Here is a 27,636-nt window from a genome sequence, read left to right as displayed (position 1 = left end):
TGCAGGGGACACAGGTTCGAGCCCTGGTCCAGGAAGATCCCACATGCCGCAGAGCAACTGAGCCCGTGCGCCACAACTACTGAGCCTGCACTCTAGAAGCCCCTGAGCCACAACTACTGAGCCCGCGTGCTGCAACTACTGAAGCCCGCACACCTAGAGCCCGTGCTCCACAGCAAGAGAAGCCGCTGCAATGAGAAACCCGCGCACCGCAACAAAGAGTAGCCCCTGCTCACCACTAGAGAAAGCCTGCGCGCAGCAATGAAGACCCACCGCAGCCAAAAATAAATAAAACTTTTTTAAAAAAGTGTCAACTTCTAGAGGATATACAATTAATCAAACAGCCACATGGACCTTCTAAACTAGTAATCAATAAAATGAAACCAGACTACAAGTAAATATTTGGATATGAAGCCAGAGATAGAGAAATCACTTATGGTCAATAAGGTTCCAAATAGACAGTGGAAAGACCATATCCAAGATCAAATGTTGTACCAACAAAAGACAGCTGCCTTTGTTTCGAGAGCCTACCAAAGGATATAGGCTTGGTGATAAGGAAATGCTCAAATATAGGAACCCCAAAACAGCAAAAAGTATTCATCTGGAACTTCATGTAGCCATTGGCCTGTACATGGTGGTCAGTGTACGTGTCGAAACAGAAAGGGGGCAATGAATGTGGCCCACTGAGAGTAGAAACAAACCAAGAGACAAGGTAATGAACAAGGGGTTGACCTGCATCAGAAGAAAGACTTCCTTGATAAAAGGGACAGCAGTGGACAGTATGAAAGGTGATATAAGCAAGTGTGCCAGGAAACCAAGGTCCAAAGAGGCTAATTGCTTTTGCCGTTATGAGCCAGGGTTTCACATGACAAATTCACACACATGGGGCTCTCATGCTACAAATCCATTGCTCTCTCCTTGCTATACATGGACTTTCTGATTTCATCTTAGGGTTGTCAGGGAGGAAGACATTTTCTTCTACTCTTCTAGGTTTTTCTGGCTGGTCTAAGAATTAAATTGGCATGAGACAGATTAATAGGAGAAAATCAAAGTTTAATAACGTATTCATGGGAGGGATCCAGGAAAACTGAGTAATTCACAAAAATGGCTGAAACACTCACCTTTAATACCATCTTCAGCTAAAGACAAAAGAGGCTGTTAGGGGTAGTGGTTTGGGACTTCAAAGGGGAGGAAGGCAATTCACATGGAGATGGAAAAGCAAATGTTTGGTAAACAAATGTATGCTGGGCCAGGCAGAGACAGTGGGAGACAGAGAGGAATTGTAACAAACAGACTTTGCTAGGTTCCTCCCTGTCTACACACCTAGTTCATATTATAGTTATCTATGGTGATAGCTCCCTTCCTGGAATAGGTCCTCTATCCACATTCTTTAGGGGAAGGTCAAAGCTTCTTCCTGAGTCTTTTCGTCTTGATTGTTTTCAGCTCGAAATAATCTGCATGCCAAAGAGACATTTTGGGGTGACAAATTTTGTTCCCCTACAGAGTGGAAACCAACTTGACCTGCAAACCTTCATAACACTTGATGCCTCTAGACTCCCAGCCTCAGCTCCAGCTCCAGCTACCCTTCTCTGGGCTGGGCCAGTTTCAATGCCAATAAAGGCGAGCTCAGTATACTCTAATTCCTTTCTCAGCCACAGGCCAGGACCATCATGACCTGCTTTCTGACTTGCTTCTGTTCGCTCCAGTTTTGCCTTGGCTCAGGTTCTTTTTTCTTCTTTTTTTGAAGATAAAAGGAAGCATCAAGTTAATGAAAACCTAATTTACATACTGTTCTGTATGGCATTCAGATTAATAGGAGAACAATGGATATAATAAGAAAATTATACAAGGATTGAATTTCACATGGATCATTTGATATTCTACCTGTGCTGTGAGCAAGTCATGTTGCATTAGATCAAATCCTGATTTTATTACGTTACCGAATATCCCATTGTCACATCCTCACCTTTTGCCTCTTCATTACAGGGATGTAATCGCAGGATGAACCCCTCAGAGCTTGTGTTCAACTGCCCGTTTGTGCCTATTTCACAATCTGCCATTGTTACAAGACACTCTGGTTAATAAGCAGATAATAGGATATGTAGATTGCATGTACCTGATGAGGACGGAAAAGTGTTTGGCTCAGGTTCTTGAAGATTACTTCCACTCAGTGTCTCCACCCCTGCCTGTGGATGGATTTTGATTTACAAGCTCAATATGAGGCAGGAGATAGATGGGCCCAGGGTGAGCAGCTGGAATTTGTTCCCTGTGGACCGATACTCCAAGATGAAGAGAGGCTGACCCCAGATAAGAGATAAAAGACCACATATTTCTCATTCTCGAAGTCAAGGAGACCTTCCTGACTATGAAGCTCCTTGGAGGTCAAAAGGGGAGTGATGTCAAGCTACCAATAGGCCTCTTCGCTGGAATCCATCTTGGCTAAGAGATGCATGCACACACGGGAGGATCCTGAGATATACCAAATATGGACTCAGAACCAGACAAATCAAAATGATGGGCCAAAGGAAACCCGGAAGGAATACCCCATATAAGTGATTTAAACTACCACGAGGGCACGATTCTCTCTGAGTCCACCCGTGTGTCTATCCACATGTACAGTACTCTTTTTCCTCCTATTAAACACTTCGTTTCACTACTTTCTATCTTTGTGGGAATTCTTTTCGGCAAAGCCGAAGGGCCAGGGCCTTGTCACTGGCCACTGGTCTAGCGGCTAGGATTCAGTGCTCTCTGCCGCGGCCCAACCAATGGGCCCAATCTCTGGCTGGGAACCAAAACCCCGCTTCAAGCCGCTGCAGGCTGAGGCCACCCGAGATCAAATACTCAGTGCATCAAGCTCACTCCCTTGGCCCCTACATCTCCTGGAACTCCACAATTCTCTCTGGCCTTCTGGTAAGGCAGGAGAGAGATGGGCTCCAGGTTAGACATTTATAATCAGCCTCCTGTTTATACTTCGAGATAGAAATAACAACAGGAACAGGGTAAATAGCTAGACTGTGTCTCCTGTGGACACTTTAAGATAACAGTAATGGCAGGGGCAGAGAGGGGCTAAGCCCTGCTTGGGCAAAAGGTCAAGAGGTCACATATTTCTCATCCTTGGGGTCAGGGAGACCTTGACTGCGCATGCACAGAAAGGCTCCTCGGGGGTCAGAAAGGGAGGGGACACCAGATCAATAATAAGTTTTGCTAACTTCCCAAAGGTCCTCGCGCTGAAATCCATCTTGGCTAAAGGATGCACGTGCACATAAGGGAGGGGCCTGAGACAAATCAGCTATTGGGTCAAAACAAGACGAATGGCCAGAGGAAAACAAAGACCTGGAAGACTGCCCCCTTATAAACGATTTAAACTTGCCAAAGGCGTGACTTTCTCTGAGCTCACCTGTGTGTCTGTCAGCATGTACTCTGCTTTTGTAATAAATACCTTACTTTCCTCTCTACCTTCTGTCTTTTTGTAAAAATTTTTTTCAAGGCAGACAAGAACTGGGGCACAGACCCTAGCCCTTGGCCCTCGTGGTCTAGTGGTTAGGATTCGGCACTCTCACCGTCACGACTAGAGTTCTATCTCTGGTCAGGGAACTAAGGTCTCACTCCAAGTTGCTGCTCATTGCTGTCTCCCCGAAATCACTGGGATACAAATCCTGGCCCCTTCATGCTTTGCTGCACCCTTGTAGGAGGCAGGGGAGGCCTAGGCTGACAAATACTGTTCCTGAAATCTACGTGCTCACCAATTCTGCTCTCAGAATCCTGCTGCCTGAAATGTATCCCATCACCATTTCAAGACAAATACCCACACACATGGTCATATGTAGTTAGGATTAAAGGGAACCTCAGCTTCAAGATCAAGTCAAAATCCTTCCCAGATGAAGACTTTTATTTTCCTACTAAAGGCAGACCATTTCCCAAAAGTTTAAAGCGTTCCTTGCCTTCAGTTCAATTTTAAATAAGCAAGTTGCATTATGCAATTTAGCCACTAGATGGCAGGACCTCTTCAACCTGAGTATAACACTAACTGCTCAGAACATCTCCAGGTGGTCACAAGGGGGAGCCCCAGACAAAGCAAGAGGAATTTACCAGGTTTTGGTGAAAGAAGCTCTTTCCAAGCGTATCTTTATCTTGATAATGATGTTAGCAAGTATAATTTTGATCACCTACTTTGTTTCCACATTGATAAATCTCTCCTCTTTACATCCTCTCTCCACATTTAGGAACTCTTTTAAGGAAAACCACTTTAATCAGGAAAGAAAATCTGAGACTTTTTATGGAAATACAGGGCACACACAGAGGCTCCACTTTTGTTGAAAATGTATTTCAAAGGAAGTCTCTAGGAATCCTCAGCAAGCTTGCTCTGAGCACAGATCCTTTCAAACACAGAAAAACTGATCCAAATTTCACTCAATTATTCACAGATCTTTAAAATTAGTTTCATGCTAAGTACTTTGAGCTCTTTCCAAGGGTGAAGTAGGTGTGTTGCAAAATTATTTTCCTCTCTTTAGAAAATAAAGCCAGCTCTGAACAGAAGCTTTCAGAGCAATGGTATGGTTCCACCAAGTCTCATTTTCCTCTACCACAAGGGCAGTGTCTCAGATAAGAGCTGCATCTCTAGCCTTGGTCCTGGAACAGAGCCACATGACAGATACACAGCATGAGCAAAAACTAATCTCTTGTTATTATAAGCCACTGAAATTGGGGAATTATGTGTTACCACAACATAATCTAGCCTAAACTGATTTATACAGTATATCATAGGAAGGACTCTGGCCTGGTTTTGATGACATGCTCTGCTTAAAACCCTTCAAGGACACTCATGTGCCTACTGGAGTCCAAATTCCAGCATGTAGTAGTTATAAAGGTCCTTTCTGATATGGTCCTACTTGTCTCTCCAGCCTCATTTCCTGGGACTCCCCTTTATATTCCATATTCTAACCATACTGGCCTATTTTAAGATTTCTCAACGCATAATGTTGGCCTTTAACTTCATGTATTTGTACATGCTGGTCTTCATAAAAAGAATGTTATTCTTCCTATCCCACCCCAATCAACCCAAAATGTCTATACTTCCTTCAAGAATCCACTTAAACAGAATTTGCTCTGTGGAGGCTCATATAAACCTGCCTCCATTAAACACAATTGGTTGCTCTTTCCTGCACCACAGGATATTGAACATCCTCTAGCAGCCCTTACCTTGCTATTCTGTAAAAATTTACATTTATCTTTCCAACTTTTCTTGAAAGAAAAGACCTTGTCTTATTCATCTTTGGAGTCCAAGAATCTAATGCAGTGCTTGGCACATAATAGAGGATCAATATAAGTTTATGAAAAGTGCTAACATACAGTCTTTTTCCAGCAAAGTTGTATACAAAAAGATGAGACAGGCCCTTCTACCATGTTAAAAGATAATACAGGGCTTCCCTGGTGGCGCAGTGGTTGAGAGTCTGCCTGCCAATGCAGGGGACGCGGGTTCGAGCCCTGGTCTGGGAAGATCCCACATGCCGCAGAGCGGCTGGGCCCGTGAGCCACAACTACTGAGCCTGCGCGTCTGGAGCCTGTGCTCCGCAACAAGAGAGGCCGCGACAGTGAGAGGCCCGCGCACCGCGATGAAGAGTGGACCCCGCTTGCCACAGCTAGAGAAAGCCCTCGCACAGAAATGAAGACCCAACACAGCCATAAATAAATAAATAAATAAATAAATAAATAAATAAAAATTTTAAAAAAAAATCTTCTTTAAAAAAAAAAAAGATAATACAAAAAATCTAATCTATTCCACTCTTATTTTGCTTCCATTTTCTTTATCAAGAATAATCCTCCATATTGGAAAGAGCAGAACACGTATGGTTAAGAGGAAACTGAAGCCTGAGATAGAAGAAAAGATAATAAAAGAGCATCTAGTAGCTTTTTAGTGTTCAAATCTCTATGACCAGATAAATTATAGCCTAAGACATTGAGATCTCCATGATATCTCACGGAAAATACAAGAGACACTAAAAGACTAGAAACAAGAAAATTCTATTGCAATTTTCTCAATTTCAAATGATAAACAAAAGACCAGATTCTAAAAACTACAGATTAAGAATTTAACAAGGTTTCTCACACCATATACAAAAATAAACTCAAAATGGATTAAAGATTTAAATATAAGACTTGAGGGACTTCCCTGGCAGTCCAATGGTTAAGACTCCGCACTTCCAATGCAGGGGGCGCGGGTTCAATCCCTGGTCAGGGAACTAAGATCCCACATGCCACGCAGCGCAGCCAAAAAAATAAAATAAATATGACTTGAAACCATAAAACTTCTAGAAGAATACATAGGCAGTACACTCTTTGACAGTGGTCTTAGCAATATTTTTTCGGATGTCTCTTCAGGCCAGGGAAACAAAAGCAAAAATAAACAAACGGGACTATATCAAACTAAAAAATTTTTGCACAGCAAAGGAAACTATCAACAAAACAAAAAGACCGCTTACTGAATGGGAGAAGATATTTGCAAGCAAAATATCTGATAAGGGGTTAATATCCGAAATACATAAAGAACTCATGCAAGTCAATATCAAAAACAAACAAACAACCCAATTAAAAAATGGGCAGAGGGACTTCCCTGGTGGCACAGTGGTTAAGAATCTGCCTGCCAATGCAGGGGGACACGGGTTTGAGCCCTGGTCCGGGAAGATCCCACATGCCTTGGAGCAACTAAGCCTGTGCACCACAACTACTGAGCCTGCGCTCTAGAGCCCGCAAGCCACAACTACTCAGCCCGCATGCCACAACTACTGAAGCCCACGTGCCTAGAGTCCGTGCTCCACAACAAGAGAAGCCCATGCACTGCAACGAAGAGTAGACCCAGCTCGCCACAACTAGAGAAAGCCCGCGCCCACCAACAAAAACCCAACGTAGCCAAAAAATAGAGAAAGAAAGAAATTAAAAAAAAAAAAAAAGGTCTGAGGACCTGAATGACATTTTTACAAAGAAGACATACAGATAGCTAACAGGAACATGAAAAGATGCTCAACATCACTAATCAGAAGGGAAATGCAAATCTAAACCACAATGAGATACCATCTTACACCTGTCAGAAGGCCAATATCAGAGACAATAAATAACAAGTATTGGTGAGGATATAGAGAAAACAGAACCCTCATGCACTGTTGGTGGGAATGTAAATTGGTGCAACCACTATAGAAAACAGTATGGAGACTCCTCAAACATTTACAAATAAAACTACCATATGATCCAGCAATTCCATTGCTGGGTATTTATCCAAGGAAAACAAAACACTATTTCAAAAACATATATGCACCCACCCCTATAAAAAAAAAAAGAAAAGAAAAGAAAAGGAAGCCAGAGGAGACGAGAGAGTGGGCTGAAGGAAAACTGGAGGCAAGGAGACCAGTTCTGGGCATGTGAGTAGAGGTGAAACTTGAATGTATTTTCTCACTCTCTTTGCAAACAACCTGAAGATGGAGGCTGTTGTTTCCAGCATTAAAGAACACTAGGACCATCCATCCCTGTAGTGAAACAAGTGGGATTTATGGCTTACTGAATGAACCATGGATTGTCTCCATAAAAGGTTGAAGAAAGTACTTAACTTGGGGTTTTAATTTGTATTAGGTGGTTTTAGAGAGGGTTTAAAGAATTAGTGCTTTGGTCTAGATTGGATGCTGTGATATAATAAGAAATAAATATTTAGTCTTTGTCCCTGGTTGCTGGCACACAGATTCTAAAACCCTTGGAATCTCCCAGATAATAAGAGTGTGTTTTGTATGCTAATTAGATGACTGGTGCCTTGGGGCTGCTCCCAGAAGGACCAAGGCATGATTAAAAGGTTAAACTTTCAGCCCCATCCTCTGACCTCCAGGGAGGGGAAAGGGACTGGAGATTGAGTTCAATCACCCTCACCAGTGTAAGCTGGCATCATCCAATCTGTTGAGGGCCCAAATAGAACAAAAAGGAAGAGAAATGGTGAATTCTCTCTCTCTCTTCTTGAGGTAGGACATCCATCTAATCCTGCCATCAGACATCAGAGCTCCTGGTTCTTGGGACTTTGGACTCCAGGACTTACACCAGTAAACCACCTCTCACACTGAAACCGAGCAGGACCCTGTGGGGTCCCGGGCACAAAAATCTTTCTGTGTCCTCTGTTTCTTGTTTGTAGGAAATAGGCTTCATTCAGCCTCCACGACCTTCCCTGAGTTCCAAAGGGCAGGTTCAAAGAGTTGCTAATCAGGGAAGGGAGGGGGATGCAGAGACAAGGGAGGAGAAGCCAAGAAACAACAGTGCAGCCTTGGGGCAGTGTTCTCCTCAAGGGATACACATAACAATATCCTTGAGCTCTTCTGCAGAACTAAAAATCCCCACCAAATGGAAGATGTTAACTACTTGATGGAGCATTCTTTATTCCAGAGAGAAGGTCACAGTTCAATAACCTCGATAACCACAGAAGCCCATCACGAGACCATCTGATACCAGATGATCTCTGGATTGAAGAAATGCAGGCCCTGCATGCACCCTGACCCGTATCAGCAACCCAATCCCTTGACTATAAGACTCCTCACAACCCCCCTGCCCCCACCCCAGGTTGGGACACAGTTTTGAAGGCATCAGCCCACTGTGGCCCCCTTTGCCTAGCAAAGCAATAAAGCTATTCTTTTCTACTTCACCCACACTCTGTCTCCAAGATTCAGTTTGGTGCCAGTGTGTAGAGCATGATTTTCGGTATCAACCCCCACCCTGGTTTCTTAGGCCTTTGGACTAGGAGTTACACTATTGCCTCCCCTGGTCCTCAGGCCTTCAGACTTTGACTGAATTGTACCACCACTGGCTTTCCTGGGTCTCCAGCCTGCAGATGGTAATTAGTGGGATTTCTTGGTCTCCATAATCACATGAGCCACCACCAATTCATTATAATATATATACATATATATATTTCCCATTGGTTCTGTTTCTCTGGAGAACCCTGAGTAATATAATCACCAATGGCCAATGATTTAATCAACTGTGCCTACATAATAAAATCTTCATAAAAATCCCTCAACAGTGGGGTTCAGAGAGCTTCTGGGTTGGTGAACACATCAGGGTGCTGGGAGGGTGGCATGCTTGGAGAGGTCATGGAAGGTCTGCACCTCCCTCCCCCCAAATGCATGTCTTCCATTTGGCTATTCCTGAGTTGTATCCTTTATCCTAAACTGGTAAGTATAAGCATTTCACAGAGTTCTGTGACCTGTTCTAGTAAATCATCAAACCTGAGGAGGGGGTCATGGGAACCCCTGATTTATAGCCAATTGGTCAAAAGTACAAGTGGCAACCTGGGACTCATGACTGGTGTCTGAATTAGGGGCAGTCTTTTACATTAGCATTCTGTCTTTTACATTAGCATTCTGTAGATTGACAAACTTATAAATACTATTTACAATTCCTAAAACGTGTGTGCTTTCTTATAGAAAATGTAACGTGGCATGCAACATATTTATTAAGAGTCCTAAATATCTTTACTTTCTCTGTAAAAGGAAGCCTATGTTCAGTATTTAATGTTTCAGTATCTTATTTTATTCTGGAATGATCTAGATATTCAATAAACTTCCATCATTTAACTTAATTTAGCAAAACTCTAAAGTTTCAAGTTACTAAAAAATCTGGAGAAACTATTTTTAAATAGACATACCATAAAACATAATTATTCTTAAAGAGTTCACCTAAAAACTCTTATCTCATTTACATTTAATTTACTTATGAAAATATCATACCAAGTTATTTTTCTTGCTGACAAATTACATAATAGAAATAATATCTTATTTGACTTCTATTAAACCTAGGTATAATAAAAGTATTATATTTAATGTTGATGACTCTAAAGACATGTCTGTACTAATTAAACCAACAAACTTTAACTAAATTTAATACCAAATATTACTTTAATACTAAATATTTCCAAGATCACGTGAACCTGAAATTCATTTGGTTTAGTTTCTTTTATATTTCTGAGAGCTTACTTAAGCACTTAATTTCCTTTAAGCCAATTAAATAGAGCTCATTTACAAATTAATTTTGTCAATACCATTTGGGGATAGAGACATATCATATCTATAATGTACACACAGACATATAGACAGACACAACTAGAGATCTCATAGCTTTGTTTTGAAACTTAGTCATAAATCAGATATTACAATATAAAACTCACTAGTTTATAAATAACAGTTGAAGTAAGTTAAGTTTACTTGCTTGAGTTTAAAAAGTTTCTCCCTTTTTTCCCCTCACTCTCAGGAATTAGAGATGGTCTAGATAAGAGAAAGATAAGAGTTCCTGAGAGCCTTGGTAGAACATTTACATCTCAAAGGCACAGGGAGAGAAATTTGAGCTCCTCCTAGAAGGGCTTTGTTCCTTTAGGGTCAGAATTTCGAAAAGATGTTTCATCAAGCTGGCTTTCTCTAATTGCATATGCAAAAACCAGTTTTGGAATGTCAAAAAAGAGCCTCATCTTGGCCATTTCAGGGCAGAATTTCCTTAGTTCCCAACTAAGTATGTACTTGTGGAGAGTGGCCAAGATGGTTGAGTAAAGAACCTGAGCTCACCTCCTCTCACGAGCACACCAAAATCACAACTATCTGCAGAACAACCATCAGTGAAAAAGACTGGAACCTACAGGAAAAGAGCTTCTACAACTAAAGACATAAAGAAAGAATCACAGTAAGATGGGTAGGAGGGGTGGACTCACGATGTAATCAAATCCCATAACCCCCTGTGTGGGGACCCACAAACTGGAGAATAATTATATTGCAGAGGTTCTCCCACAGGAGTGAGAGTTCTGAGCCCCACATCAGGCTCCCCAGCCTGTGGGTCCAGCATGGGGAAGAGGAGCCCCCAGAGCATTTGGCTTTGAAGGCTAGTGGGGCTTAATTGCAGGAGCCCCACAGGACTGGGGGAAATAGAGACTTCACTCCTAAAGGGCATACATAAAATCTCATGTGCACCGGGTCCCAGGGCAAAAGCAGTAATTTGATAGGAGCCTGGGGCAGACTTATCTGCTGGTTTTGGAGACTCTCTTGGAGAGGCAGGGGTGGTGGTGGTGGCTGTAGCTCACAATGGGGACAAAGACATGAGTGTCAGACATATTTGGGAACATTCAACTGCATGAACACTCCTGGTTGCTGCCATCTTGGCTCATTAGCACCAAGATGTGGCCCCACCCAACAGTCTGAAGGCTCTAGTACTGGGACGCCTCAGGCCAAACAACTAACTGGAAGGGGACACGGCCCCACCCATCAGCAGAGAGGCTTCCTAAAGACTTCCTGAGCCCACAGCCACCTCTAGACATGCCCCAAGACATGGCCCTGCCCACCAGAGGGCCAAGACCCAGGTCCACCCACCAGTGGGTAGGCACCGGCCTTTCCCACCATGAAGCCTGTATAAGCCTCTAAACCAGCCTCACCTACCAGGGGGCAGATACCAGAAGCCAGAAAACTATGACCCCACAGACTGTGGAATGAGTCTGCTAACAGCAGGTTAGACCCTACCCTAGGACCAGCTGGGACCTGGCCCTGCCCACTAGCAGGCCAATGCAATTTTTGGGACACCCCACGCCCCATAATCAATTGTGTAAGGAACCGGCCCCCACCCCAACAGTCTGAAACAAGCTCTGGGATCTCTGGGCCCTGCAGCCAGACTCCAGGAATAAGCTCTGCCTGCCAGTAATCCAGCACTAACCCCAGGATCTGGCTTCACCTGCTAGTGGGTGGGCAACAGCTCCAGAGTCTTCAGGACCCTGAACCTGACCACCAGTGAGCCAGCTCTAACCCTGGGGTCCCCTAGGGTTCTGCAATCAGCCACCTCCGGACGAGGCCCCACTATACAGCCAGCAGCATCTGCACAAGGCAGAGCCTGGCAACCAACCAGACTAGGGGCCAACCAAGCCTACCAGACCATCCACATGGTCAGCCAGCCACAAGAGAAGGGCCCACGCAGCCCTCTTGGGTCAGTCCCTAGGGCATATGGCTTGGGTGACGAGAGGGAGTGTACTGCTGGTATGCACAGGACATCTCCTACAGAGGGTCACTTCTCCAAGGTCAAGAAATGTAACTAACCTACCACGTACATAAAAGTACAAATAGCAACTAGAAAAAATGTGGCGGCAGAGGAATATGTTCCAGACGAAGGAACAAAACCCCAGAACAACTAAGTGAAGTGGAGATAGGCAGTCTACCCAAGAAAGAGTTCAGAGTAGTGCTCATAAAGATGGTCCAAGAAATCGGGAGGAGAATGGATTGGGAGTGAGAAGTTAGAAGTTTTTAACAAAGAGTTAGAGAACAATCAGAGATGAAGAATACAATAACTGAAATAAAAAACACACTACAAGTAATCAAATAGTGGAATAAAAGATACAGAAGAATAGATCAGTGAGCTGGAAGACACTAGTTAAAATCACTGCCACTGAACACAAAAAAGAATGAAAAGAAATGAGGATAGTTTAAGAGACCTCTGGAACAACCTCAAGCACACTAATATTCACATTATGGAGGTCCAAGAAGGAGAAGAGAGAAAGGGCCTGAGAAAATATTTGAATAGATAATAGCTGCAAACTTCCTAAACCTGGGAAAGAGAACAGTCACACAAGTCCAGGAAGCACAGAGAGTCCCATACAGGGTTAACCCAAAGAGGAACACACCAAGACACATTGTAATCTAAATGACAAAATTAAAGATAAAGAGAGAATATTAACTAGTAACTGTAAATATATATGCACCCAACATAGGAGCACCTCAACATACAAGGTAAATATTAACAGACATAAAAGGAGAAATCAACAGTAACACAGTAATAGTGGGGGACTTTACCACCACACTTACATCAATGGACAGATCATCCAGACAGAAAATCAATGAGGAAACACGGGCCTTAAATAACACATTAGAACAAATAGACTTAATTGATATTTATAGAGCATTCCACCTGAAAGCAGAAAACACATTCTTCTCAAGTGCACATGGAACATTCTCCAGGATAGATCACATGCTGGGCCACAAAGCAAGCCTCAGTAAATTTAAGAAAATTGAAATCATATCAAGCATCTTTTCAGACCACAACACTATGAGACTAGACATCAACTACAAGAAAAAAACTGCAAAAAACACAAACATGTGGAGGCTAAACAATACGCTACTAAACAACAGTGGATCACTGAAGAAATCAAAGAGGAAATTTAAAAATGTCTAGAGACAAATGGAAATAAAAAATACCTAGAGACAAATGGAAATAAAAAATACCTAGAGACAAATGAAAACAAAAACACAACAACCCAAAACCTATAGGATGCAGCAAAAGCAGTGCTAAGAGAGAAGTTTATAGCTATGCAAGATTACCTCAGGAAACAAGAAAAATCTCAAATAAACAACCTAACCTTGCATGTGAAGGAGCTAGAGAAAGAAAAACAAACAAAACCCAAAGTTAGTAGAAGGAAAGAAATCATAAAGATCAGAGAAGAAATAAATGAAAGACACTAAAAAAATAACAGAAAAGAACAATGAAACTAAAAGCTGGTTCTTTCAAAAGATAAACAAAATTGATAAACCTTAAGCTACACTCATCAAGAAAAAAAGGGAGAGGGCCCAAATCAATAAAATCAGAAATGAAAATGAGGAGTTACAACCGACACCACAGAAATACAAAGGATCATAAGAGACTACTATGAGCAACTATATGCCAATAAAGTGGACAACCTAGAAGAAATGGACAAATTCTTAGAAAGGTACAATCTCCCAAGACTGAACCAGGAAGAAATAGAAAATATGAACAGACCAATTACCAATACTGAAATCAGTAATTTAAGAACTCCCAACAAACAAAAGTCTAGGATCAGATGGCTTCACAGGTGAATTCTATCAAACACTTAGAGAAGGGTTAACACCTATTCTTCTGAAACTATTCCAAAAAATTTCAGAGAAAGGAATACTTTCAAACTCATTCTATGAGGCCAGCATCACCCTGATACCAAAACCAGACAAAGATACCACAAAAAAAAAAAAATTACAGGCCAATATTACTGGTGAATATAGATGCAAAAATCCTCAACAAAATACTAGCAAACTGAATCCAACAATACATTAAAAGGATCACACACAATGATCAAGTGGAATTTTTCCCAGGGATGCAAGGATTTTTTAATATCCACAAATCAATCAATGTGATACACCACATTAACAAATTGAAGAATAAAAATCATATGATCATCTCAATAGATGCAGTAAAATCTTTTGATAAAATTCAACATCCACTTATGGTAAAAAACAAAACAAAACAAAAAAAACTCTCCAGAAAGTGGGCATAGAGGGAACATACCTCAACATAATAAAGGCCATATATGACAAACCCACAGCTGATATCATACTCAAGGGTGAAAAGCTGAAAACATTCCCTCTAAGATCAGGAACAAGACAAGAATTCCCACTCTCTCCACTTTTAATCAACATAGTTTTGGAAGTCCTAGCCACAGCAATCAGAGAAGAAAAAAGAAACAAAAGGAATCAAAATTGGAAAGAAAGTAGTAAAACTGTCACTGTTTGCAGATGACATGATACTACACATAGAAAATCCTAAAGATGCTACCAGACAAGTAAAAGAGCTCATCAATGAAACTGGAAAAGTTGCAAGATACAAAATTAATATACAGAAATCTGCTGCATTTCTATGCACTAACAACGAACTATCAGAAAGAGAAACTGATGAAACAATCCCATTTACCATCGCATCCAAAAGAATAAAATACCTAGGAATAAACCTACCTAAGGAGGCAAAAGACCTGTACTCTGAAAAATATAAGATGCTGATGAAAGACCACACAAACAGATAGAAAGGTATACTGTGTTTTTGGATTGGAAGAATCAATATTGTTAAAATGACTATACCACCCAAGGCAATCTATAGATTCAAAGCAATCCCTATCAAATTACCAATGGCATTTTTCACAGAACTGGAACAAAAGAATTTTTTAAATTTTTTATGGAACCACAAAAGACCACAAATAGCCAAAACAATCTTGAGAAAGAACAGAGCTGGAGAAATCACGCTCCCTGACTTCAGACTATACTACAAAGCTACAGTAATCAAAACAGTATGGTACTGGCACAAAAATAGAACTATAGATCAATGGAACAGAACAGAAATCCCAGAAACAAACTCAAGCACTTATGGTCAATTCATCTCCTGCAAAGGAGGCAAGAATATACAATGGCGAAAAGACTATCTCTGCAATAAGTGGTGCTGGGAAAACTGGACAGCTACATGTAAAAAATGAAATTAGAACATTCTCTAATACCACATACAAAAATAAACTCAAAATGGATTAAAGACCTAAATGTAAGACCACATACTATAAAACTCCTAGAGGAAAGCATAGGCAGAACAGTCTTTGACATAAATCACAGCAATATTTTTTTTGATCCATTTCCTAGATTAATGGAAACAAAAGCAAAAATAAACAAATGGGGTCTAATGAAACTTAAAAGCTTTTGCACAGCAAAGGAAACCATAAATAAAACAAAAAGAAAACCTACGGAATGGGAGAAAATATTTGCAAACAATGCAACTGACAAGGGCTTAATTTCCAAAATATATAAACCACTCATACAGCTCAATAGCAATAAAACGAACAACCCTATCAAAAAATGGGCAGAAGATCTAAGTACACACTTCTCCAAAGATGACGTACAGATGGTCAACAGGCATATGAAAAGATGCTCAGCATCACTAATTATTAGAGAAATGCAAATCAAAACTACAATGAGATATCACCTCACTCCAGTCAGAATGGCCATCATCAAAAAGTCTACAAATAATAAATGCTGGAGAGGGTGTAGAGAAAGGGGAACCCTCCTACACTGTTCGTGGGAATGTAAATTGGTGCAGCCACTGTGGAGAACAATATGGAGGTTCCTAAAAAGCTAAAATAGAGTCACCTTATGATCCAGCAATCCTACTCCTGGGCATATATATGGACAAAACTATAATTCAAATAGATACATGCACCCCAATGTTCATTGCAGCACTATTTACAATAGCCAAGACATGGAAGCAACCTAAATGTCCACTGACAGATGGATGGATAAAGAAGATGTGGTACATATATACAGTGGAATATTACTCAGCCATTAAAAAGAATGAAATAATGCCATTTGCGGCAACATGGATGGACCTGGAGATTATCAGACTAAGTAAGTCAGAGAAAGATAAACATTATATGATATCACTTGTATGTGGAATCTAAAAGAATGATACAAATGAACTTATTTACAAAACAGAAATAGATTCACAGACATAAACAACAAATTTATGGTTACCAAAGGGGAAAGGGCAAGAGGGATAAATTGGGAATTTGGGATTAACAGATACACACTATTATATATAAAATAGGTAAACAATAAGGACCTACTGTATAGCACATGGAACTATAGCCAATATCTTGTAACAACCTATATTGGAAAATTATCTGAAAAAGAATATATGTGTGTGTGTGTGTATTACTGAATCACTTGCTGTATACCTGAATCATTGTAAATCAACTATACTTCAATTTTTAAATATTAAATTATTAAAAATTTATGCCAGATATAAGGATTAAAAAAAGTGAGAATATTAAAAGCAGCAATGGAAAAGCAACAAATAACATAAAAGGGAACTCCCATAAGGCTGTCAGCTGATTTTTCAGCAGGAACTCAGCAGGCCAGAAGGGAGTGTCATGATATATTTAAAGTGATGAAAGGGAAAAACCTACGACCAAGAATACTCATCCAGCAAGGCTCTCATTCAGATTTGATGAAGAAATCAAAAGCTTTACAGATAAGCAAAAGCTAAAAGAATTCAGCACCACCAAACCAGCTTTACAATAAATGTTAAAGGAATTGTCTAGGTGAAAAAGAAAAGGCCATAACTAGAAACAAGAAAATTACAAAATGAAAAAGTTCACTGGTAAAGGCAAACATACAGTAAAGGCAGGAAGTCATGCACACAAAAACCTAGTATGTAGGATAAAAGACAAAAGTAGTAAAATCATCTCTATCCACAATAAGCAGTTAAGGGATACACAAAGCAATTAGATGTATGATTGTATTGTATTTTACATACAATTAGGTGTATGTAAAATATGATGTCAAAAACAGTCATCATGAGGGGAGGAGAGTACAAATGCAGAGTATCTAAAATGCATTTGAAATCAAGAGCTCAGCAGCTTAAAACAATAATATTAATATGTATTTATAGACTGCTATACAAAAACCTCATGGTAATTGTAAACCAAAACTCTATAATAGACGTACACACAAAAAAGAAAAACAAATCCAAACGTAATACTAAAGATATTTATCAGATCACCAGAGAACAAAAGAAGAAAGGGGGAAAAAAGACCTATAAAAACAAATCCAAAACAATTAACAAAATGACAATAGGAACATACATATCAATAATTGCCTTATATGTAAACGCCAACCAAAGACATAGACTGGCTGACTGGATATTAAAAACAAGACCCGTATATATGCTGCCTACAAGAGACTCACTTCAGATCTAGAGACACATACATTCTGAAAATGAGGGGATAGAAGAAGTTATTCCACGCAAATGGAAACCAATTAAGTAAGTACTTGCAAGTATACGTTTTGTGTGTACATAAACCCGGCTGGGGTATTAAGTCAGAGGTTATCTGGTGCTCCTTTTACTTCTGTTTGGGAGACTCCAGTATAGTACTCAATTTAAAGTTGTTTTTTTGCTGGGATAAAATCACTTTTGAAAACTGTGTGGTGGGTAGATGGGCTGTTGGTAAGATTAACTCTTCTAGGTGTCACCCCAGAGTCATTTCAGCTCTTTCACATGTCTCAGTTTCTCTCCCCAGCAGCCTAAAACCACCATGGGCACTCAGTGTCTTCCAACTGAGCAAAATCTTCCCAGTGTCTTTCAACTGGAGAACCCCTAAGTATCTTTCAACCGAACAAAATTTCAGTATCTTTCAACTGATAAGTCTGGTTCCTTTTTAACACACCACCAAAAACTCAGGGTCATCAACCAAGATGGGTGATCCAAGACCAAGAGAAAGTCACCCAAATTTGTGTGGACTTGCTGGGGAGGAGGATGGGCACAAGGTGCCCTTGTTGGTACCAAGGCTCCAGATCCTCCTAGAATTCAGGCAAAAGAGAGATGTCTGCTCTGGGTTCTCTCATGGTCACCAAAACTGTCAACTGAAATAAAAAATGCAGAACATGAAAGCTGTGAGTTTCAATTTTATTCAGGGATTTACTGAAGACTAGAGCCCAGGAGACAGCCTCTCAGATAGCTCTTAGGAACTGCTGTGAAGTGGTAGGGGGGGCACCAGGATATATATGAATTTCGGGCGCTGGGGAATACATGTAGTCAAGTATATATCTTGGTAAAAGATTACCACTAATCACAAAAACAGATCTCTCAAGTTAATGATTTTGGTGCTAATCTATGTATGGGAAGATGCAAGAATCTGGGGTCATTAAAATTCTTCCTGAGATATGCATCTTAACTATCTAGGGGCCCATATATCCAAAACACAGATACTTCATCCTGTTTTTCATCCTGAATTCCTTTCAGGGTATGCTGAATGTCAGGGTCTGCAGCAGCTAATGACTTGATCCTTGTAGAATTGGATGCGGGGAAACATTCTTTGTTTTACAATACATAGACATACATACACATAAAGACAGATGCAAGCAGAGATCTTACAGCTTTTGTTAAAAAATTTTTAGCCATGAGAAATGTATGATCATGTAAAATTCACTAGTTCATGAAAGAATAGTTGGATCGAAATTGTGTTTCTCGCAGATGGAATAAGTTAAGTTTACCTGCTCAGATGGCTAAAGCTTTTTACTAGTACTCAATATTTGTGAAGAAGACTTTTTTAAAATAAATTTTATTTACTTATTTATTTATTGGCTGCATCGGGTCTTCGTTGCGGTGCGCGGGCTTCTCGTTGCGGGGGCTTCTCTTGTTGCGGAGCACGGGCTCTAGGCGCGCGGGCTTCGGTAGTTGTAGCACGCGGGCTCAGTAGTCGTGGCTCTCAGGCTCCAGAGCGCAGGCTCAGTAGCTGTGGCACACGGACTTTGTTGCTCCACCGCGTGTGGGCTCTTCCTGGACCAGGGCTCGAACCCGTGTCCCCTGAATTGGCAGGCGGATTCTTAACCACTGCACCACCAGGGAAGTCCCTCAAATACACTTCTTAAATGAATGATCTTGTCTAATTGGAATGTACCACATAGTGACCACTGTGATTCTAGATGGTCTTAGTAAGATTTTGCCATTTTTGTAGATATCGACAGCTTCTGGGACCACAGTTCTTAGACACAGAATTAGCAGGTGTGCCACAAGGTGGTGTGCTTAATTCTTTGAAACTTGAGGATCCCATTTCTTTAGCTAAGTCTTGGGTCTCTCAGAGCGAAATTAATACCTAAGAGGAATGTGCCACTGGGTTGGGGATTTTGTGGTGTTTTACAGCATACCTGTTTGCATAGAACTCTTCTTGAGGTTGGTGGGTAAGGTTAGAGTTAGGTGGCAAGCACTCTAACAGCTTTTAAGTGCTTGACCTGTACCCACCAATTTTGTGGCTGTGGCTTCTGAGATTCCTGTTAGCGATAGATCTATTATTCCTTTCATGAGAAGATTTCTTTACAGTAGCAGACATCCTAATGGTTTTTAATAGTCTGACTTGTGCCTACTTAGATTTTGATGTGCAATTGGTCAAAACAGTCTAATTTCTTGTCTTAATTTGTTCCCCCAAGTCCCTCTCTGGTTTATGCTGTGGACTTACCTTGAGGCTTTGTGACTCCCCTAACAGCTGCCATCTTGCTTTCTTAGATTGAAGAGTACCCATTATTTTCCCCTGTCGAAATAATCCTCCCTAATTCAATGAGACTTACTGTTTCTGGCTGCCTGTGCCCAGTTTTTGAGACCTATGAGGACCTCCTGAAGGCAGCTTACCTTGTAGATGAAGCTGGCAACAAAATCAAATGTTGTGGTGCAGTAAGTCTCACCCAGAACAATCTGGAGTCTTTCACATCCCAATTTTCCACTCAGAAGGATGAGGACAAACAAACTCAAAGGGCTCAGAACACAAAATAAGCAGGGATAAACCCAAGAGAAGCTTACCAGAGATCCCGGAGAGTGGCTGAAGAGGCAGCAAACCAAAAGGGCTCTGTGGGTAACTTCACCTGTGTTTTGCAGCAGTTCATGGGATCTTCAGTAGCCGTCTTCAGGTCCCAACTCATTGCCAAAACCGTCAGTTGACAAAACAAAACAACTTAGTAATGCGCTTGATGTCCTTTATTTACGGGAAAACAATCCATGGATTGGGGGAGTACAATGCCTCACAAGTAGTGAAGCGCTCTTCCTGAGGGATTTTATGAAGAGCGAGTTTTACAGAGTTGGAAGAGGCAGTGCCAAAACAGGGCATGATTGGCTACGAGGTCGGGGATTTCCTTATAAGGCTAGCAAGTCCTGTTTTCTAAGATAAATCGCTAAAGCTGAGCTGGAGGATAGTGATTGGTGTATGATAAAATTCCTTGACAGGTGTTTCCTATAAGTGCTGGCTGATTTAGGTTTAGGTTTGTGATGTGGGCCTGGCCACTGGGGTGGGCTTCACTATATGGGTCCTGATATCTGAATCACCTGTATCAATAGGTACAGCAATAGTGTTTGCCATCGCATAACTTCCCCTTTGGCTGGTTAAGAGGGAATCAAGGACTGCATGATTGTCCATAACAATCCTAACTAATGGGTTTAGCCTAGTTTGTCTTTCGAAGTTGAATTTGTGTTACTTATGATTTTTGTTAGGGTCTAAGGCAAGTTTTGGGCCGTGCTTGTCAGTGATATTATCCCTAATGGGGGAATTGCCAGTTACATAGTATGCATGAAAACAGAGTTACTTATATCTTCTGGGAGTTTTGTTTTGTTTTTTAATAAGCTTGGGTGCACTGCATTTTGAAGGTTTCTGGGTCGTATTTTTTCCAGAGAAACAGGATCCACAGGAGGGAGGGTAACTCTAAATATGTAAAAGTGTCTCACAATTATCCCGAATACACAGGATAAATCAGTGTGTGGCAGATCGGTGTAAGCCTATCCACATAAAATGGAGTACTCTAGTTGGAAGTAAACTGTACTGGAAGTATAAGTATCATTTATCACAACAGGGGTAAGCCAGTTTGGTGTCCTTCAAGGCAGACAAATTTTTGAGTGGAACTACATAGTTCAGCAAAGCAGGGTGTTTTCTGAAGAGGATGAACTGACTGTCGTGGTCAAGAAAGCCTCAATATTGTTGTCTACTCCTGATTGGCAGGTCTCGCTGATGGTATTATAACAACCTTAGCAAAAGCGTTCTGATAATGTGACGTCAAGGTCCATTTTTATAAGGCTGAAGGTTGGGATTAATGATATGAGGGAAGCTTAAGTGCCAGAAGGGGCCTATAAAAGGGAATCTGTCTTCCGAGATGTTTAAAGGAAGTGATATTAAATTAGTGTCAGCAGGGTCTGGTGGAGGATACTAGATCCAGCAATCAGTTAAATTCAGAGCAGCAGCTATGACTGGGAAAAACATATAGGAGAGTTTTCTTTTCCCTGAAGTGGCAGAAGAGGGCAATAGGGGTTCAAAAATAATAGGATGAAGATAAGGGAGATCACATAGCGTTCTGGAGGGTGTAAAAGTGTTGTAATAGGTAATATTAGTAGAAGGGCAAAGGGACAGAAAAAAAGTGTTGAAAAATGAGAAAATTAATCTCACTCTGTCATCTTGGGTGGAACCTATCCCCTTCCGAAGACAGCAGCTTTTGTTGTCTCAGGGAGAAGTTGCCTACTTCCGCTGTTAGTGGCTTCTGGAAGATTCCTAACAATCCTCAGTCTAAGGTCTTCTGATGAAATAAATGTCCAGTAGTGTGGGAGGAAGTGATGTGTATCTTTTAAGTTAAACATTTTATATACTGAAAAAAAATCTAAGTATCAATACCTCAGAGCTTTACTGATATATCAGTTGTTAATAGTACCAACAAGAAAGTTTTCACTAAGGGTCAATGGAAGTTTTATTTCTGTTTATTTCAGAAGACCAAACCTCCAGGTGGCAGATCACACGGAAGATGTTTAGGTGCATATTTTGAAGATGTACCTTAAACCCACTGGTCATAAAGTTGGAGATATTTTATAAATCTCCTGGAATATTCAGTCACATTAGCTTGTAATAGAGTAGAACTTGGGATTGGAAGTGAAATTCCCAAATGCATGAGGCAGTTTTTTATTAACACATAAGGAGGAAACTTGTGGATCCTTGAGTGGTTTATCATCATCGGGCTAATGGCAGTACTTTGGGCCTGGGAAGTCTGAGGGTTTTTGAGAGCTTTAATAATTAAAATTTTAGAATTCTGTTAGTTTTCTTTATTTTTTTCTGAGTTTGAATATGGTATGTACAGAGGGATTTCTGAGTAAAATGTAATATTTTAAAGGATTTAAAAATGGCAGTACCAGCAAAATGTGTGTCCCTGTTACTGGAGAGATACCTTGGGATTTCCCATATCAGGAGTGGGAAACCATTTCCCTCAGCTCTCCAGCAAGGAGAGGCCTCAACCCACCCTAAGAATACACGACAATAACCAGAACATACTCATTGCCCATTTGGAGATGTTTAAAGGGACCTCGAGGCTCTGGTTCCTATTTCCTACCTTTATAGACTTTCAGGATTTGTGAGATTACAGGTAGGACATGCCTCAGCAATACCTCTTACCATTTCCCCACTACTGTTTGTTCAGTGCTGTGGCCAAACCATCTCTGCTATTAAGGGTGATACCATGAAGTGTTTTTGCTAAAATCTGTTCTTATCATGGCTATCTTAGATAATGGCAAAGCATCTCAAGGTCTTTTAAGTCACCATTTATTTTATAGAGGTTCCTAGAGGGGTCAGGAAATCTGCTTCTAAACCATGAGGATATCATGGAATTAACCTAAAATCACATATTTACTATCAGTATGAAATATCCTCCTTTATATTTTGTCAGTTAGTCTGAGCAAGGGCAATTAAGTTAGCTATCAGAACTGATTTAATTTCTATGAGAAGCTTATATTTCAAGGGGACATTTAAATCTGTAATATCATACCCTATTTAGCAATTTTTTAGTTTTACTTTTCCTGTTTGAACCATTAACAAATACAATGAAATCATAGTTATTTAAGAGTCTCCAGAAGGTCTGTCCAGGGCATAGATAATCTCCTAAAAGGTATAAGCAACCATGGGGGTTTTCTGTTTCAGGTGAAGGAAGGAGCGTGACTGGCTTTGGAGTATTGCAATAATATTTCTTAGGTGACCAGCTGAAAAGTGGTGAGTGCTTTTCTTCCATAGAAGAGTGTATACAGCATGAGAGCCATTAAGTTTACTGAAGACCTTAGAACTAAGCTTAATGAAGTTTTTACATATTTTGCTGTTGCTGTTACAGCTTGCAAAGTGGATATGTTTTGGTTATTGGATCTAAGCAATAGGCCTTTCATGAGTCCTGTGTAACTGAGTCAGTACCCGAAGTGCCTGTCCACAGATATTTTGAACAAAAAAGAAAAATGGTTTGTGAATCCAGAATCCTGGAAAAATGTTTGGAAGAGAGTCATTGCATCAGTCTTTGTGCTTAAATGTATGTTTCTTTTAACTTGAAATGTATTCAATCATTGAAAGATATAATTACCATATTTAATTATGCATAACTAACATAGGAAGATAAACTCTTAATTTGTTAAGTTTATCACCATTATTTTTACAGTTTGGACTTAATTAAAAGGTAGAAAAATTTATTCTTATTGTTCTTTCTTGTATAGAATTGAGAAGCAAATCTTCATATTCCCTAGTGGCCATTTCAGGAAACCCAAAGATAGTTTAGGCATAAAAGACATTTTAATAATTTTATTATTCTGAATTTGGAGCCTAGATTTGGGAGAGGCGAAATCAAAGCTAGCTGTCAGAGGAGACAAGGTGTAAGTCATAAGTATCTAAAGACATGAAATATTTATAATCAACACTGTAAAACTACACTAGATTATACCAAGGCTAAAGCTGTATTGGGGGAAAAAAGACAGCAGCAGGGCCTCATATAAGCCAGTAGAGGAGGATGTTTGTTCATTTCTGAGACTTGGACGACGTTCATATTTTGTCTGTGTTCAGACATGATTACACAGTGGTCTTGGTTTTGTCTCACTTCGTCACCATCATAGAGGGGCCTTGTCAGACGTTGGTGTGTGAATTTCTCTATGCTCACAGGAGAACAGGCTGAGCCTTGAGTGCCAGGCCAACTTCCATATGCCAGGGGCTGTTTTCCTCTTTCTCATCAGTGACATAGACTCTGAGAGGACTGTCTTATCTATATTTTAAGTGTCAACTGTCAAGCCTTACAAGGAGCCCCTTCCATGAAATCTGAGTGTAGCAGTTTTGAAATAAGATTTTGAAACCCGGGAGTAAGTATGGGTCAAACCTGGCCCTCAAGAAGAAGCCTGCAGGGTTTTAAAAAACTCATCTGGGCCCCTTTATCTCCAGCCAAATTTGTAAGAAATAAATCAGCAGCTAAAGTATCACTTTGCGTTGGGGATTTTGCTGACCACCACGACCCCAACCCACACACATTTTGTTTACTCCCATCCAAATTTACCATTTTGGACTTTGTGCTCCTGATACAAACTTCCATAGACACTTTACTTAGTGATAAGTGTTTATGTCCTGGATCCGCAACTATACAGCTCAAGCAAAAGAACGTCTCTCATTCATCTTATTCAGGCCTTAGACAAAAAAGCCTGAAATTAAGCAGGTGCTCAATATTGTTTAATCGATTAGTGAATTATTAATGAAAAACATTTTAACAGAAGACTCAACATAAAATGTAACTTTGAAAACTTCTCTATCCACAGGAAGTATGTTGAGTAAAAAGCAACAAAAGAGGAAGACTGAAGTCCTAAGTTCTTCCCTGGGGACATTTCACAAAGTGGACAAAATCTGATCAATTCCTCAGGAGTCGCTGCAAGTTCCTTTACCTGGTTTTTAATTTTTTAAAAAAATTTATTTATTTATTTTTGGCTGCATTAGGTCTTCGTTGCTGCGCGCGGGCTCTCTCCAGTTGTGGCGAGTGGGGTCTACTCTTCATTGCCATGCATGGGCTTCTCATTGCAGGTGGCTTGTCTTGCTGCGGAGCACAGGCTCCAGGTGCACAGGCTTCAGTAATTGTGGCTCGCGGGCTCAGTAGTTGTGGCTCGTGGGCTCTAGAGTGCAGGCTCAGTAGCCGTGGCACACGGGCCTAGCTGCTCTGGGGCATGTGGGATCCTCCCAGACCAGGGATAGAACCTGTGTCCCCTGCATTGGCAGGCGGACTCTCAGCCACTGCACCAGCAGGGAAGCCCCAATGGTTTTGTTTTAAAGCCTTTCGCCAATACTATTTATTTCCCAGTAAGTCGTTGTCATCTTCCATCTTGTTGATCCTTAAAACACACCTTCCCATGAAGTGTTTCTGGGAAGGTATATGAAGGACAGAGGACCACTTCCCATTAAATTCGAAATGATTTGTTTTTATCTTTAAGAACATTTAACAGGGGATCTACTCTCTTAACAAATTTTTGAAGATGACATGATTGTCTATGTAGAAAATCCCAAAGAACTTACCCAAAAACTCAAAATAGAATGAAATACTTAGGTATAAACTTCAAAAACTGTACAGACTCTGTATACAAAGAAATTTTAAATGCTGATTAAAGAAATCAGAGAAGACCTAAATAAATGAGATACACTATATTCATGGATTGGAAGAGTTATAATAAAGATGTCAGTTCTCCCCCAAATTGATCTATAGATTTCACACAATTCCCAGCAAAATTCCAGCAAAAAAAATTTTTTGTAGACATAGAAAAGCTTATTCTAAAATGTGTGTGGAGGGACTTCCCTGGCGATCCAGTGGCTAAGACCCTGCACTCCCAATGCAGGGGGCCTGGGTTCAATCTTGGGTCAGGGAACTATATCCCACATGCTGCAACTAAGAGTTCACATGGGGCTTCCCTGGTGGCGCAGCGGTTGAGGGTCTGCCTGCCAATGCAGGGGACGCGGGTTCGGGCCCTGGTCTGGGAGGATCCCACATGCCGCGGAGCGGCTGGGCCCGTGAGCCACGATTACTGAGCCTGCGCGTCTGGCGCCTGTGCTCCGCGACGGGAGGGGCCGTGGTGGTGAGAGGTCCGCGCACCGCGATAAGGAGTGGCCCCTGCTTGCCGCAACTGGGGAAAGCCCTCGCATAGAAACGAAGACCCAACACAGCCATAAATAAATAAATTAATTAAAAAAAAAAAAAGACCTTCTTTAAAAAAAAAAAAAAAAGAGTTCACATGCCGCAACTAAAGATCCCGTGTGCTGCAACTAGGACCCAGCATAGCCAAATAAATAAATAAATAAATTAATTAAAAAAAGATTTTTAAAAAGAGAATAAAAAATAAAATAAAATGTGTGTGGAAAAGCAAAGGACCTAGGATGGCTAAAACAATTTTGAAAAAGAAAAATAAAAGTGGGAGGAATCACTTGACTTGATGTTAAGGCTTATTATGCAGCTATAGTCATAAAGACGGTGTGGTATTTATTGGCAAAGGGCTAGATACATAGATCAGTGGAAATTAATAGAGAACCCACAGATAGACCCAAGGGTTAAGGATGAAGGCTGGTGGGTGTGGTTATTAAAGGGGTAGCACTAAGGAGCATTGATTGTGGTGGTTGTTCCATGACTCTACAAGATACAATTGCACAGAGCTATATATATATACACATACACATGCAAATGAGTGCATGTAAAACTGGTGAAATATGAATAAGCTCTATGGATTGTATCAAAGTCAATTTCCGTTTTTTTTTTTTACTCTTTTCCAGTTCCTGTTTTTTATTCTTTAAATTGCAGTAATAACTGACATATAATATTGTGTTTGTTTTAGGTGTACAGCCTAATGATTCAGTATTTGTATATATTGCAAAATAATCACCACAATAAATCTAATTAACATTTGTCACCACACGTAGTTACAAATTGTTTTCTTGTGATGAGAACTTTTAGGATTTACTCTCTTAGCACCTTTCAAATATACAATACAGTGTTATTAACTATAGTCACTGTGCTGTACATTACATCCCCAGGACATGTTTATTTTGTAACTGGAAGTTTGTACCTTTGGACCCCCTTTACCCATTTCACCCACCTGGTGTTTGATATTGTACTATATACATATACACCTCATTTTATTGCACTTCACAGATAGTGCATTTTTTACAAATTGAGGGTTTGTGGCAACCCTGCACCAAGCAAGTCTATCAGCACCATTTGTCCAACAGCATTTACTCACTTCAGGTCTCTGTGTCACATTTTGGTAGTTCTCATAATATTTCAAACTTTTCCATTATTATTATATTTGTTATGATATCTGATCAATGATGTCACTACCGTGACTTGCTGAAGGCTCAGATGATGGTTAGCGTTTTTTGGCAATAAAGTATTTTTTAATTAAGGTATGTACAGTTTTTTTTAGACATAATGCTGATGCAAACTTAACTGACTACAGTATAGTGTAAACATAACTTTTATACGTACTGGGAAACCA

The sequence above is a fragment of the Eschrichtius robustus genome, chromosome X, assembly GCF_028021215.1.
Source record: "Eschrichtius robustus isolate mEscRob2 chromosome X, mEscRob2.pri, whole genome shotgun sequence".
NCBI classification, from domain to species: Eukaryota; Metazoa; Chordata; class Mammalia; order Artiodactyla; family Eschrichtiidae; genus Eschrichtius; species Eschrichtius robustus.
This window is presented reverse-complemented; position numbering follows the sequence as displayed.